This window comes from Humulus lupulus, chromosome 1, assembly GCF_963169125.1.
Source record: "Humulus lupulus chromosome 1, drHumLupu1.1, whole genome shotgun sequence".
Taxonomy (NCBI): Eukaryota; Viridiplantae; Streptophyta; class Magnoliopsida; order Rosales; family Cannabaceae; genus Humulus; species Humulus lupulus.
In genome coordinates, this window is record NC_084793.1 from 98,936,718 (window position 1) to 98,951,415 (window position 14,698).

Consider the following 14,698-nt stretch of genomic DNA (forward strand, 5'->3'; position numbering starts at 1 on the left):
TACGGATGGTGTTCACTGGACATTTAACAAAATTAAATTTCTTATGATAGATAGTTATAGATCAAACCCTTATAGACTCATCCCTACGGTGACTATGAGAACTAAGTCTATAATAATCGAAACCGTGGGTCTAGCTCATAAAGTTCGAAATAATTGGATTTCGTGACTTTGATCGAATAGGAAGGTTATTAATAATAGTTTTAAACTATTATTAATTAAGATGTTTTCTCTATTTAACTAAGTGAATTTGTGATTCTCACCTACCGGGACACATGTATTCATGGCTAGTTAAAATACCTTAGAAATAGTAGATATGTGTTTTTTAGTATTTTACATATCTATGCATATTTTATATGTTTGAGTTATTTCTGAATGTTTATGTGATTAAATGTTTGTTAAACAATGCATTGATTTCTACTAATTGATAATTGTAGCTCTATGTCGAATCTCATTATCTCTCTTCTCTCCAAGGAACTTCTCACTGGAGAGAATTTTCCCAAATGGAAGTCAAACATCAACATTGTGCTGATTGGCAACAACTCCAAGTTTGTTATGACTAAAGTTTGTCCTGACGTCCCTGGTGATTTATCTTCAAAAGAATCAAGGGAGAAGTACAAGCATTGGCTTGCTGCCAACAACAAAGCCAACGCGTATATGCTGGCTAGCATGTCGGACACACTAAGGACAAAGCTGGAGGATGTCGAAACTGCCTATGAACTCATGGAGCAACTTCAGGAAATGTTCGGACACAAATATTGACAAGCTAGTTTCAAGGCAACGAAGAAGTATGCTAATGCCAGGACGGCACCTAGAATGCATGTTCGTGATCACCTCATCAGGATGACGAACTACTTTCAAGAAGTAGAATTGCACGGAGCCACCATAGACGAGGAAACTCAAGTGGGGCTTGTTCTGAATAGTCTTGATCCCATTTTTCTTTCATTCACCACCAACTACTTACTAAACAAACTGAAGTACAAAATGACTCAACTCATGAACGAGCTTCAAATGCTTGAAGGTATCAATGGTGGACCAAGTAAGGGGCATGGCAAGAAGCCTGCTGTTGTTACTGAGGTCGCTCCTGGAGAAGCTAACTTAGCTTCTTCCTCGAAGAGAAAAAAGAGGAATAATAGAAATAACAATAAGGGCAAGGCCACTGCTACTGCAAAACTAGCTGGAGGTGCTGCAAAACCTGTTGGGGGCAAAAATCGCTGCTAAGAAATCCAAAGGAGCATCTTTCCACTGCAAAGAGACTGGCATTAGAAAAATCATTACCCAACTCTCAAGGCTAGAGGAACCCAAGGTAATTGTCAATCTTTTGCCTTGGATGCATGTGTTTCGGAAGATGATAATTCTGTATGGATTATAGATTCTGGATCCACTAACCATGGATGCACTTATTTGTAGCAACTTAGTAATGTGACACCAGTAAAGGAAGGTGAGCTGAAGCTTAGAGTCGTAAATGGAGCGTTCGTGAACGTTGAAGCAAGAGGACAAGCTCGTCTAAATTTTGGAAATAAATATTTAGTTTTAAATCATTTTTATTTTATTCAAAACTTTCGTCGGAATTTAATTTCAATTTTTTTTATTACATCAACAACATTTTGCTGTAACTTTCACAAGTTTTAATATACCAATTTCATTGAGTGGATGTGAATTGTGTGTTGGATGTATGGAAAATGGGCTATACCTTTTACGACTTATCGAACCCTTCGTTTTTAATAACACGTTATTTAAGGTAGCTAGATCTAGGACCGTCAAACGACAAAACATCGATAATGATAACATGACGTATCTTTGGCATCTTCGACTTGGTCATATTAACTATGATAGGATCAAAAAAACTAACAAATGTTGGGCCTTTGAGGGAACTCACAATGGGTGACCTACCTCTCTGCGAATCTTATCTTGAGGGTAAAATGATCAAGCGTCCATTCTCTACAAAAGGAGAAAGGGTCATAGAACCACTAGGGCTGGTACATTCAGATGTCTGTGGACCACTGAATGTTCAAGCGAGGGGTGGTTATGAGTATTTTGTCATTTTCATTAACGACTACTCAAGATACTCGTGTCTTTTCCTAATGCCTAGGAAATCTGAAACATTTGAGAAGTTTAAAGAATTCCTTGCAATGGCTCAAAACCAATTAGATAAAACGTTAAAGATTTTGCGATCTGGTAGGGGTGGAGAATACATGGATATGCAGTTCCAAGATCATTTAGCTGAACTTGGGATATTATATCAACGTACTGCCCCAGGTACTCCGCAACAAAATGGTGTTGCGGAGCGTCAGAATTGCATGTTACTGGAAATGGTTCGATCCATGATTAGTTATTCAACTCTTCCGGTCTCTTTTTGCAGACATGCCATACAGACCGCATGTGACATTTTAAATGTCGTGTTGTCTAAATATATCTCCAAAACACCCTTAGAACTATGGAATGGTCGTGAACCTAGTTTGCATCATTATAGAATCTGGGGGTGTCCCGCTCACGTCCTGAGGAAAAAGGAATGAAAGCTAGAACCGCGAACTGAAGTTTGCTTGTTTGTTGGATATCTTAATGGTACTTGGGGTGGTCTGCTCTATAGTCCACAAGATAAGAAAGTGTTTGTTTCTACAAACGTTACTTTTCTTGAAGAGAACTACATGTCTAATTTAAAACCTCACAGCAAAGTAGTCTTGGCAGAATTGTAATCTGACTTAGCTATTCCTACTAATTCGATTCCATCAACGTAAGTTGATGAAAACAAAAATATTCCTACTGATCCTCCTCAAGTGACGCAAGTCAAGATGAACGAGGAAGAATAAGAAACCACGGTTCTGATTTAGATAGTTACAATACCTTGTCGTAGTGAGAGGTTTTCTCATACCCCAATTCGGTATCATATGGATGGTGAAACCAACATGGTCATTGGGGACACACGTGACGATGATCTATTGTCTTTCAAACAGGAAATAGGTAGTGTTGATAAGGATCTTTGGCTTGAAGCCATGAAATAGGAAATGGAGTCCATGTACTCTAACTTCGTCTAGGATCTTGTAGAAGCACCTAGTGACTTTAGGGCCATTGGGTGCAAGTGGATTTACAAGAAGAAGAGATGAACTGATGGAAAGGTTGAGACTTGCAAGGCTCGACTCGTGGCAAAGGGTTATACCCAGAGAGAAGGAGTTGACTATGAGGAAACTTTTTCTCCAGTTGCCATGCTAAAATCTATTTGCATACTCTTATCCATAGTCGCAGCTCTTGATTATGAGATTTGGAAAATGGACGTCAAGACATCGTTCCTTAACGGGAACCTAGACGAAACCATTTATATGGATCAACCATAAGGGTTTAAAGTAAGTGTGCAAGTTTAATAGGTCTATTTATGGACTTAAGCAAGCTTCACGTTCCTAGAATCTAAGGTTTAGTGAAATCATTAAAACCTATGGTTTTGAGCAGAATGTTGATGAGCCCTGCGTTTACAAACTCATGGAAAACAACATTGTTGTATTCTTGATTCCCTATGTGGATGATATCTTGCTCATTGGAAACAATGTCAAGAAATTATCAAACATATAGAATAGGCTAAGAACTTAATTCCAGATGAAGGACTTGGGTGAAGCAAGTAATGTTCTTGGTATCCAGATTTTGAGGGATAGAAAGAACAAAACTTTGGCTCTATCTCAAGCAGTTTACATAGATAAGGTTCTTGAGCGTTTATCTATGAAAGATTCAAAGAAAGGAGGTTTACCATCCCAACATGGAATCCATCTTTCTAAAAAGCAATCTCCACAAACTCCTAAAGAGGAAGATGATATGAGAAGGATTCCTTATGCATATGCAGTTTGAAGTCTAATGTAGGATATGTTGTGCACTAAATTGGACATCTGCCATGCAGTGGGAGTTGTGAGCGGATACCATTCAAACCCAAGAAGGGAACAATGGATAGCGGTCAATCACATACTAAAATATCTTCGACGAATTAGGGATTATATGCTAGTCTATGTGGATGGTGTTCTGAACCTGTTAGGCTACACCAATTTTGATTTTCAAACTGATGTCGATGACAAGAAGTCAACTTCTGGAATGGTGTTTACTCTTGGAGGTGGAGCTGTGATATGGAAAAGCATTAAGCAATTCACGATCTCAAATTCTACCATGGAGGCTGAGTACATAGCTGCTTCAGAGGGAGCTAAGGAAATAGTATGGTTGAGGAAGTTCTATACAAATCTTGGTGTTATTCTAGAAATGGATAAACCCCTCATTTGTTATTGTGACAAAAATGGGGCGATATCCAATTCTAAAAAGCCTTGGAGCCACAAAAGAGCAAAGCATATAGAGAAGAAGTACCACATCATCAGAGAATATGTGGCAAAGGGAGATGTGAAGTTCATGAAGATTGCATCTAAGGACAATCCCTCGGATCACTTCACAAAGACACTGGGAGAGACTGCTTTTCTAAAGCATATAGAGGGAATGGGTTTGAGAGAAATGTCGCATTTGTTTTAAAAGTGCAAGTGGGAGTTTGTTGGGTTTTATGCCCTTATAAAACAAAATTTCTTATGTAATTCATTCATTATCAATAAAGTAGTAGAAATTATTTTGTTCAATCAAATTGCGTTGTTTACATGTTTTATTACATGATTAATTATTATTAATACAAACATTTATAAAATCCTGAACATATGTATAATTACAATTATAGTGACTCGGTCACAGTGGATTATAATTATAATTATATGTTCAAAGGCATTTTGTCCTAAGATTAAATCAATACACTGGATATTTACTGATTGGGCAATCTATGATAAGATCTACTTACACATCTGGTGTGATGTCATATCTAGGACATTGACCAAGTAGAAAAGATCGGATGTATTTTGTTACATTGGACTGGACCAATATTGATTATTGACAAGATAAGTAAGTTTTGTTATTATCTAATCTAATCATATCACAGCGTTGACCATAGGTCAATTCAATCTTAATTTTGAGTGATTAATATTCTACTAATTGTATTATTCAAGTCTTTTGATTTGTTCTTTACCATCTTACCCTACGGACTAGCTCATACTTACATATTGGAGATTTGGTAGTATAATTGAGTGAGAGTATTTATCATAGATATGAAATCTATAGTTTCTTTTCAAGAAGTGAAATGATGATTTCCTTATAGCTTGGTTCAAGTGTTAAATGATAGAGTACTCATTTCTGTAATTAAATTTATAGAAATATCATTTACAAGGAACTTAGTAGGAGTTAAGGATAAAATATCAATGAGGGATAAAACGGTAATTTGCAGTCGCCTCATTGGTAGATCATCTATAGATGATTGAATGACGGTTATGGTTATAACAATGGATAACGTATTTACATTTGGTGTAAAACGTTCTATGAATTCAAGAGTGCAATTCTGAGTCTATAGTGGAGTCACGAGGAATTAATAAGGTAGTGAGATTATTTGTTATAAATAAACTCTTGGTAACTTATTGGAGCTTGAGTTCATGGATCCATGATCCCATTTCATCTCTTATCAAAATAAACCTAGTAGTCTTGAATAATTAATTTAATTATTAATTATAAAAATATCATATTAACTAGGTCAATGAACATAAAAAATGTTAAATTATTTATTGATATTTTGTGAGAAAAGAAATAGAAGAGAATTTGAGGTTTTTAATGGAAAGTCTCAAAAAGAGAGTATTATAGCCAATTGGGACAATTTTGTTAATATTGATAAATTTGTATTAATATTAATAAAATGAATTAAATAAATGTCAAAATTATAAATGGTTAATGTTGACCCTGATTTTGGTCAATGACACGGAGTCTAGAAAACGATATGAAAGTAATATAGAGCTTGAGAAAATGATCTAATGGAAAAAATAAAGAACACATAGATTTATAGTGGTTCGGCCCCAGTGATTGGTAATGACCTACGTCCACTTGTTACTATTATTAATATTGAGTTCCAAAGGTGTGATCAAAGAACTAGGGTTCCTAAGTTTCACAGACCTTAGAGGAAGAAAGCAATACAAATGATGGATAATAGTACTATAATTCCCATAGAAAAAGATCGATCCCCCTCCTTGAGCTATTTCTTGTGTATTTATAGGCTCAAGAAGGATTACATGAATTAGGAAATAATATCTATCCTTAATAAACGGATCTGCAAGTCATAATGAAGAGATATTCTCGGACATCATTACAATTGTACAGATCTTTACATAAATGAACGAAGTATACGACTAGTCTGGTCGTATATAAACTTGATCTTTTCATGTGGAAATAGTGTTGGTCGATAGGCGAGCCGTATCTCTGCTACGTGTCCGCCATGTGTCGTAAATCCTTGCCATGTCATCAGCAGCTGATTTATGGATAAACATTTGCCCCCCAAGTTTATTTATTATGACCAGCAATAAGTAAACAAAGGGCCATGGTCTCTGCATCTGCTTTAACTCGTTGGGAGCTGCTCGTGGGATTTTAGAAAACCTTTGACACTTGTCGCATTTTTGCACGAACTCCATGGAGTTTTCATTCATGGTTGGCCAAAAATATCCCTGCCTTAGGATCTTTTTTGACAGGCTTTTCCCCCCAGCGTGGTCCCCGCAAAAACCTTCATGTACCTCCTTCATCAACTATTTGGCTTTCTCCTTTGTAATACACCTGAGAAGTGGCAGTGAGTATCCCCTTCGGTACAGGATTCCATCGACCAAGATATACCTAACAGCTTGCCGCTGAAGGGTCCTAGCTTTGTTTCTGTCCGCTGGCAGCACACCACTTGATAAATACTCTACATACGGCGCCATCCATGTATCCGTCATCTGGATGACCAGAGTGGTTTCTGTTGCTTGGATGCTGGGCACGGATAGTCACTTGACTGGCACTATGTTCAGAGTATCAGCATCTTTTGCACTTGCCAATTTCGCTAAAGCATCCGCGTTGGAATTCTGATCACGAGGCACTTGCTGGAGAGTGTATCTGTCGAACTGGGCTAACAAATCCTTTGCTTTATTGAGATAGGCAACCATCTTCAATCCTCGCGCCTGATATTCTCCCAAGATTTGATTCACGACTAGCTCAGAATCACTATAGAAGTCAAGTGCTTTTATGTTCATATCATTGGCTAACCGTAGTCCAGCGAGCAATGCTTCATATTCAGCCTCATTGTTGGAGGTAGTGAAGTCAAATCTTATTGCACAGTGAAATCGATACGCTTCTGGCGTTATCAATATCACTCCTGCTACTGCGTGGGATTCGTTAAATGAACCGTCTGTGAACAATTTCCACGAGGTTCCTTGGATTTGACATTCAGGCTCACTGGGCTCCTCGATCTGCTCGCCACCCGCGGGCTCTGTGAACTCGGCGATGAAGTCAGCTAAGGCTTTCCCCTTTATCGCTGTTCGTGGCAGGTAAGATATGTCGAACTTCCCGAGTTTGACTACCCACTTTAGTAATCTTCCAGCAGCCTCTGGCTTTTGTAGGACTTGCCGAAGAGGCTGGTCGGTCAATACCGTAATCGGATGGGCTTGGAAGTAAGGCCGCAACTTCCTAGAGGCCAATACTAAGCAGTAGGCTAACCTTTCGATGGGGGGATATCTCAATTCTGCTCCGATCAGCCTTTTGCTTACGTAATAGACAACCTTCTGCACACCTTCTTCTTCTCTCACCAGAACAGCACTAGCAGCGTAATCCGTGATTGCCAGGTAGATGAACAAAGTCTCTTTATCGACCGACTTCGACAGGATGGGTGGCTGCGCCATATGCGTTTTTAGTGCTTGAAAGGCTTGTTCACATTCATCTGTCCATTCAAATTTCTTATTACCTCTGAGTAGATTGAAAAATGGGACGCACTTGTCCATTGATTTTGAAATAAATCTACTTAGAGCAGCAATTCTCCCGGTCAGACTTTGGACATCCTTAATCTTTACTGGCCACTTCATCTCGATCAGGGCTTTTATCTTCTCAGGATTAGCTTCAATTCCTCTTGAGTTAACTATGAATCCCAAGAATTTCCCTGATCCAACTCCGAAGGAACATTTAAGAGGATTTAGCTTCATCCTATATTTATTAAGAACGTTGAAGCATTCCTGCAAATCCCTTACATGTCCTTCTGCCTTCTTCGACTTAACCAGCATGTCGTCGACATAAACCTCCATGTTTGCACCGATCAGCTCCTTAAACATGTGGTTGACGAGTCTCTGGTAAGTCGCACTAGCATTTTTCAAACCAAAGGGCATCACTTTGTAACAGTAGAGCGGTTCAAAAGCTAGTGTGATCCTCATCAGGGGGATGCATACTGATCTGATTATACCCAGAGTATGCATCCATGAATGAGAGGATCTCGTGTCCTGCAGTGGCATCGACCAGCTAGTCGATCCTTGGGAGTGGGAAACAGTCTTTGGGGCAGGCTTTATTGAGGTATGTAAAGTCCACACATGTACGCCACTTGCCATTCGGCTTGTGCACGAGTACGGGATTGGAGACCCACGATGGATAAAATGCCACCCTGATGAACCCATTCTCCTTCAACTTCTCGAATTCTTCCTTCAAAGCTTTTGATCGGTTTTTGTCGAGCTGCCTTCTTTTCTGTTGCACAGGTGGAAAGCTTTTGTCAATGTTCAGGACATGGTTGATGATTGCAGGATCTATCCCAACCATGTCTTTATGCGACCAGGCAAAGATGTCCTGGTTCCTCTTTAAGAACTCCACCAGTGCTTGTTTTGTTGTTGTCTCTAAGTTTTTACCGACTTTCACAACTCTGGTCGGATTTTCCTCATCGAGTTGGACCTTTCCAAGGTCCTCGATGGGGCCTACTTCTTTATCGAAATCCCCAAAGCAAGGATCTAAGTCTCTATCCTCACTTTGGGCAACGCCCTATTTGGTGAGATTATCACCTGAGCGAGCTTGAACATCAGTTGCCATTTGCAACTCTTTCCCGGCGGCATCTCTCGATACACCCTTTTTTGCCTTGGTGATCGAGGCGTTGTAGCATTCTCTCGCCTCCCGCTGGTTTCCCAACACGCATCCTACTCCTGCGTCTGTTGGGAATTTCATGGTGAGGTGCCATACAGAAGTGACGGCTCGAAGGTCAACCAAAATTGGTCTCCCTATCACGGCATTATACGCCGAAGGACAATCAACTACTATAAAAGTAGTGAGTATTGTCCTGTTAGCAGGCGCAGTACCTGCTGTGACTGGGAGTCTAATTGACCCCACTGGGGCGAGCCCTTCTCCGGAAAAACCATAAATGGTTTGGTTGCATGGCTCTAGGTCCTTAACGGACAATTTCATCCTTTCCAGCGAGGACTTATACAAGATGTTGACCGAACTTCCTGTATCGACCAACACCCTCTTCACCATCATATTTGCGATTTGGACATCCACGACTAGCGGATCGGAGTGTGGGAATCGCACATGTTGGGCGTCGTCGTCAGAGAAGGTGATTGGTTCCTCCTCTGTTCAAGCCTTTTTGGGTGCACGATCCTCAACACTCATCATCTCGATGTCCTGGTCGTGGCATAGGGTTCGAGCATATCGTTCCCTCGCTTTTCCACTATCTCCTACAAGATGTGGGCCTCTGCAGATGGTGAGTAGGGTACCTGCCACGAGAGCTAGATGTAAAGGTGGCGAGCGCTGGCGTGCAGGCACCAACTCGTTGCCACCTTGAGCCTCTCGCTGAGAACCTCCCGCGGCTCGTACATATCTTCTTAAATGTCCCTGTCTTATCAGGAACTCGATCTCGTCCTTCAGCTGGTTACACTCATTGGTGTCGTGCCCGTAGTCATTATGGTAACGACAGAACTTTGTTGAATCTCTCTTGGAGATATCTTTTCTTATGGGGGCGGGTCATCTGTAGGGCACGCTCGAGCTGGTCGCTTGGAAAACCTCGACTCGGATTTCAACAAGGGTGGTGTAATTGGTGAAATTCGGTTCATACCGATTATTTTTGGGGTGCTTACTCTCGGAAGCCGAAGGTTCGCCACTGGCCCGCTTTCCACCATTTTTCGTTGCCATTCCCATTGCCTTTGTCGTTTCCATTGAGCTTAGACCTGTTGGCGGCTTTGGCGGGTTCTTATTTAGGCCCCTTGTCTTTTGCTGGCGACTTGCCTTCATTGGCAATCGCGTCTTCAAGCTTGATGTACCGATCAGCTCGATCTAAAATCTCTAGGGTACTTTTAACCCTAGCGGTTAGGGCCATCATCTTGCCTTCATCGCCCACAGTCTTAGCTCATGCTGCGGCTCGCATGAAGCGCTGAACGTATTCCTTCAAAGGCTTCCCCTCTTTCTGGCGTATCTCGACCAGTTGGTTCGCCTTGGTGGGGTGCACACGACCCGCATAGAACTGTCCGTAAAACTCTTTCACGAACATCTCCCAGGATACTATACTTGCAGGAGGGAACTTAAAGAACCACTCCTGAGCGGCATCAGAAAGGGTCGCTGGGAAGATCCTACAGCGAGCATCTTCAAAGACTTTCTGAATGTCCATCTGTATCTCAAATTTGTTTACATGAGATACTGGGTCTCCATACCCGTCAAAGTTTGGCAGAGTCGGCATCTTGAATTTGCTGGGGGTTTCTACCACAACAATCCTTTGTACGAAAGGAGTGCCTCTCCTCCGATCGTACTCGATATGCGATGTCCGCCCCCCGACCAGCTGTTGCACAGCCTGGTCCAGGGCATCGATTTGAGCCTAAACGACTTCAGGAATTGTTGGGGCCTCTGGTGCCAGGGGAAAGTACTCATCGTGCCTTTCTCAGCGGTCGTTGATTACATCCCTCAAGTCATCGTCTCTTCGCCCCTGCTCGCTAGCTCCGAGCCGACTAAAGACATTATTTTGTCTGGGCTGCCCCCCAGCATTATGACCTGCTTGTCGGTCTTCTCTAGGTGGGGGGCTTCTGCCTCCACCTCTCTCCTCGTTCCTTCGACCAGCATTTCCTCTGCCTGATCCGGCCTCATTGTAGTCGTGGCCATCTCTGAACCTTGACTGGCTATCGTGGGACCGACTGTTTCCTTTGTTGCCTCCTTGGATTGGAACTTCCCGAGCGTTAGGGGGAGGCCTGCGTTGGTCAGTGGGTCCCCGTGCATTGTCATGCCGTGGAGGGCCCCTGACACAGAGCCTGTCTCTGAGTTCCTTCTGTTGGCAGAAGGACGCTGCCCCCTGCTCGGTGGATGCGGCTATTCACCCCCTAGGCGTCTAGGGCTGCGGGGCTGTTGCCCGACCCTATTCTGCCTCGGGCGCGGGGGATTGCCTCGACCAGCCTGGGACGGAGGCTGCGTCTCAAGGTCCCTAGGTGGGATATCATCCTAAGGCATCGGTGGCTGCTCCGACCTTTGAGGGCTTGTTGGTTGGAGCGGAGGGCTAGGATTGGGACCTCTTTGAGGTGGCCCACTTGGGGGTTGATCAGGCTGCGAGGCAGGCGCAGCCTGATTCCTAGCCAACTGGAGGGCTGCTTTAAGGGCTGCCATGGCATCCCTCTAACGACAGTCCATCTCCGCCTGTCTCTCGCTCAGCTCTTGGTACTGGCGCTCTATCTCCCTCTGCTGCGACGCCATTATCTCGGCGGCACTCTCCTAATTGGCCCTCAGAGCGGCCAACTCATCTTGCAACACCCCCAGTGTTGTCTTCAGGGTCTCAGAGTCCACCTCCGCCTCATCGAACTCCAAATGAGGTTCGTCTTCAGCCATATTTGGGCGAGGAGGCTGGGATGGTGCAGCGGCAGCCTGTCTAGTCTTCTTGTTAGTCTTTGCCATTAGATTTTCTTGGATTCAAGTCTCTCAATGAAAGCACCAGAATATTGACCCTGACTTTGGTCAATGACACGGAGTCTAGAAAACGACAGGAAAGTAATATAGAGCTTGAGAAAATGATCTAATAGAAAAAATAAAGAACACAGAGATTTATAATGGTTCGTTCCTAGTGATTGGTAATGACCTACGTCCACTTAATACTATTATTAATATTGAGTTCCAAAGGTGTGATCAGAGAACTAGGGTTCCTGAGTTTCACAGACCTTAGAGGAAGAAAGCAATACAAACGATGAATAATAGTACTATAATTCCCAAAGAAAAAGATCGATCCCCCTCCTTGAGCTATTTCTTGTGTATTTATAGGCTCAAGAAGGATTACATGAATTAGGAAATAATATCTATCATTAATAAACGGATCTTCAAGTCATAATGAAGAGATATTCTCGGACATCATTACAATTGTACAGATCTTTACATAAATGAACGAAGTATACGACCAGTCTGGTCGTATATAAACTTGATCTTTTCATGTGGAAATAGTGCTGGTCGATAGGCGAGCTGTATCTTTGCTACGTGTCGTAAATCCTTGCCACGTCATCAGCAGCTGTTTATGGATAAACAATTAATTTTGACAAGTATTTAATTAATTATATTTATTAAATCATTAAAATAAAATGGGTAACTGAACCTATTTTATGTCCTAGCTAATTGTCGATATATACTAGTGTTATAGAATGCATTAGGAGAAATGAATTTGTCAAGGTAAAAATTCACTACTAATATTCTATACCTAGCCACCCACTCTCTTTTAGTGTTCTCTCTAGGAATTCTCTTCTCATGTGTTGAGACTTGCCCACACAAACTCTAGGTTGTTTTAGAGAAAGACTTGGAAGATTGACGTCTTGTTTTAAAGCAGTTTGGATTTCTCGCAATACCCAGCATTCAACAAGGACAAAAGGTTAGGGAAACCACAAGATTTAGTCATTGTTTCGCTACGCATTTCGTAAGTACTCTAATAGTTTTGTTATTGTATTTACATATCTCTGTAATATTCACATGTTTGTATGATTTTATGCTTTCTATTATGTATATTGTTTTTTAAGTATATATTTATAAGGAGTATGCATATAGACTTATATAAATGAGATCCTACAGGTAACAAGTTACTAATAAATGAAACACATATGTCTATTTATCTTGATGGTGATAGATTACCCTGGTAATCGTTATTAGGGATGTAAACAGGGCGGGGCGGGGCGGGGCGGCGCCCCTTCGGGTACCCGTTTAATAAACATGTTTAATTTTTTTCTGAAGTTGATCAAATTAATTAAAATAATTAATATTTTTTAATTTAAAATAATTAAAAAATAATAAAATTACAATATAAACAGTGCAGGTTCATTTCCCCTGCCCCTGCCCCATTGGGGTGGATCCCCACGGGGACCCTACCCCGCGGGTTAAATTGATATTCCTAATCGTTATCCATATTGGTAACCCGAAGAAGAAAAAATGGAAAAATGAGAAATAAATAAAATTATACAAATATCCTTTAAATATTAAACGAGATGAAAAAAAAAACACTAAATTATGATAAACAAAATGGCAATATTTCAGGCAAATACAATAATATGAGGAAAAAAAATTCTATATAATTTGCTAAAAATGGGAAAAGTCGTAGATTTTGAAAAATCTGCAAGTCTTTATATTTATGAAAGAAATAAAAAAAACCCTTACTATACATAATTTCCACGAGAAAAAACTACATGATTTACTGTGTTTCACAAACAAATAATGTGCAAAATACGATAAAACTTAAATATTACTTAAATGCAGTGAAATTGTAGAATATATACATATATATATATATATATTATAAAGAAGAGTTAGTACTTTAGAAGTGAATTGGAAATATTGATTCGAGGATGAAAGAAGGGATTTGATTCTTTAGGCAAAGGAAATCTCTATAGAAAAAAAAAAAAAGAGGACAATTCAAGCAGTCATAGAGAATCAACCCATTCATTTCAAACTCGACCAAATTTGGCATAAAATAGCCATCAAAGACATCATTTTGGTAAAAAAAAACTTTTGGGCAGCGATCGGATTGCAGCATTGTATTTTTTAGTGTATATATTGGATACAAATATCTAGACATAAAAAAAGTATAAATAAATCAATCGAAAATGTATATATAATAATGGGTTTACTCGACTTGACCACTCATTTATAGATGAAAGAAATTTCATCAAGGAGCAGCGCAAATGTTACGATTCCTCTGGTAAATAATACCAAAAACAAAGAAGCAAGAGGGGCAATAAAAAGAGTAGAAAAGAGTACATGCCTCATTTTATTTTAATTGTATCTCTTCAAATAAAAATCATTGGAACTATGCATTCTTGAAGCTTTGCAAAATAATCCTAGACCATGCTTCTTCATAGTCACTAAACAACGCATCTTTAACCCTTCAAATGTTTTACAAGCTATGGGAATACCATCATTGTCTTTGGGATAAGTTAATTCTGGCAACAACCATTTAAAATTTAGAAATATGGGATGCAATATTTGGGCTTTTTTATATTTTCTTTTCTTGTTTTCTCTGTGTGATTGGTGGAGAAAAATGAGGGGGGAAGGGTGAGATATAGCTAATAAAGGGTAATTTAAATATTTTAATAATAATGAGTTACCAATTGGTAACAATGAGTTATGGGTTTGTAACAATAAGTTATTAATTTTGTAATAATGAGTTACATGTTTGTAATGATAAGTTACCAATTTCGTAATAATGAGCTCTTAACAATCAATTATCAAAATAGTAATAAATGATTATTAAATTGCTAATTATTATTCGATTATTCGCTAATAGTTTCGTAACTATAAGTTATTATTATTTTTTAAAGAGCTATTGAACTAACCGCTAATAATTTTGACTATAAGTAATAAATAAATTGTTCGATTATCAAATTAATCA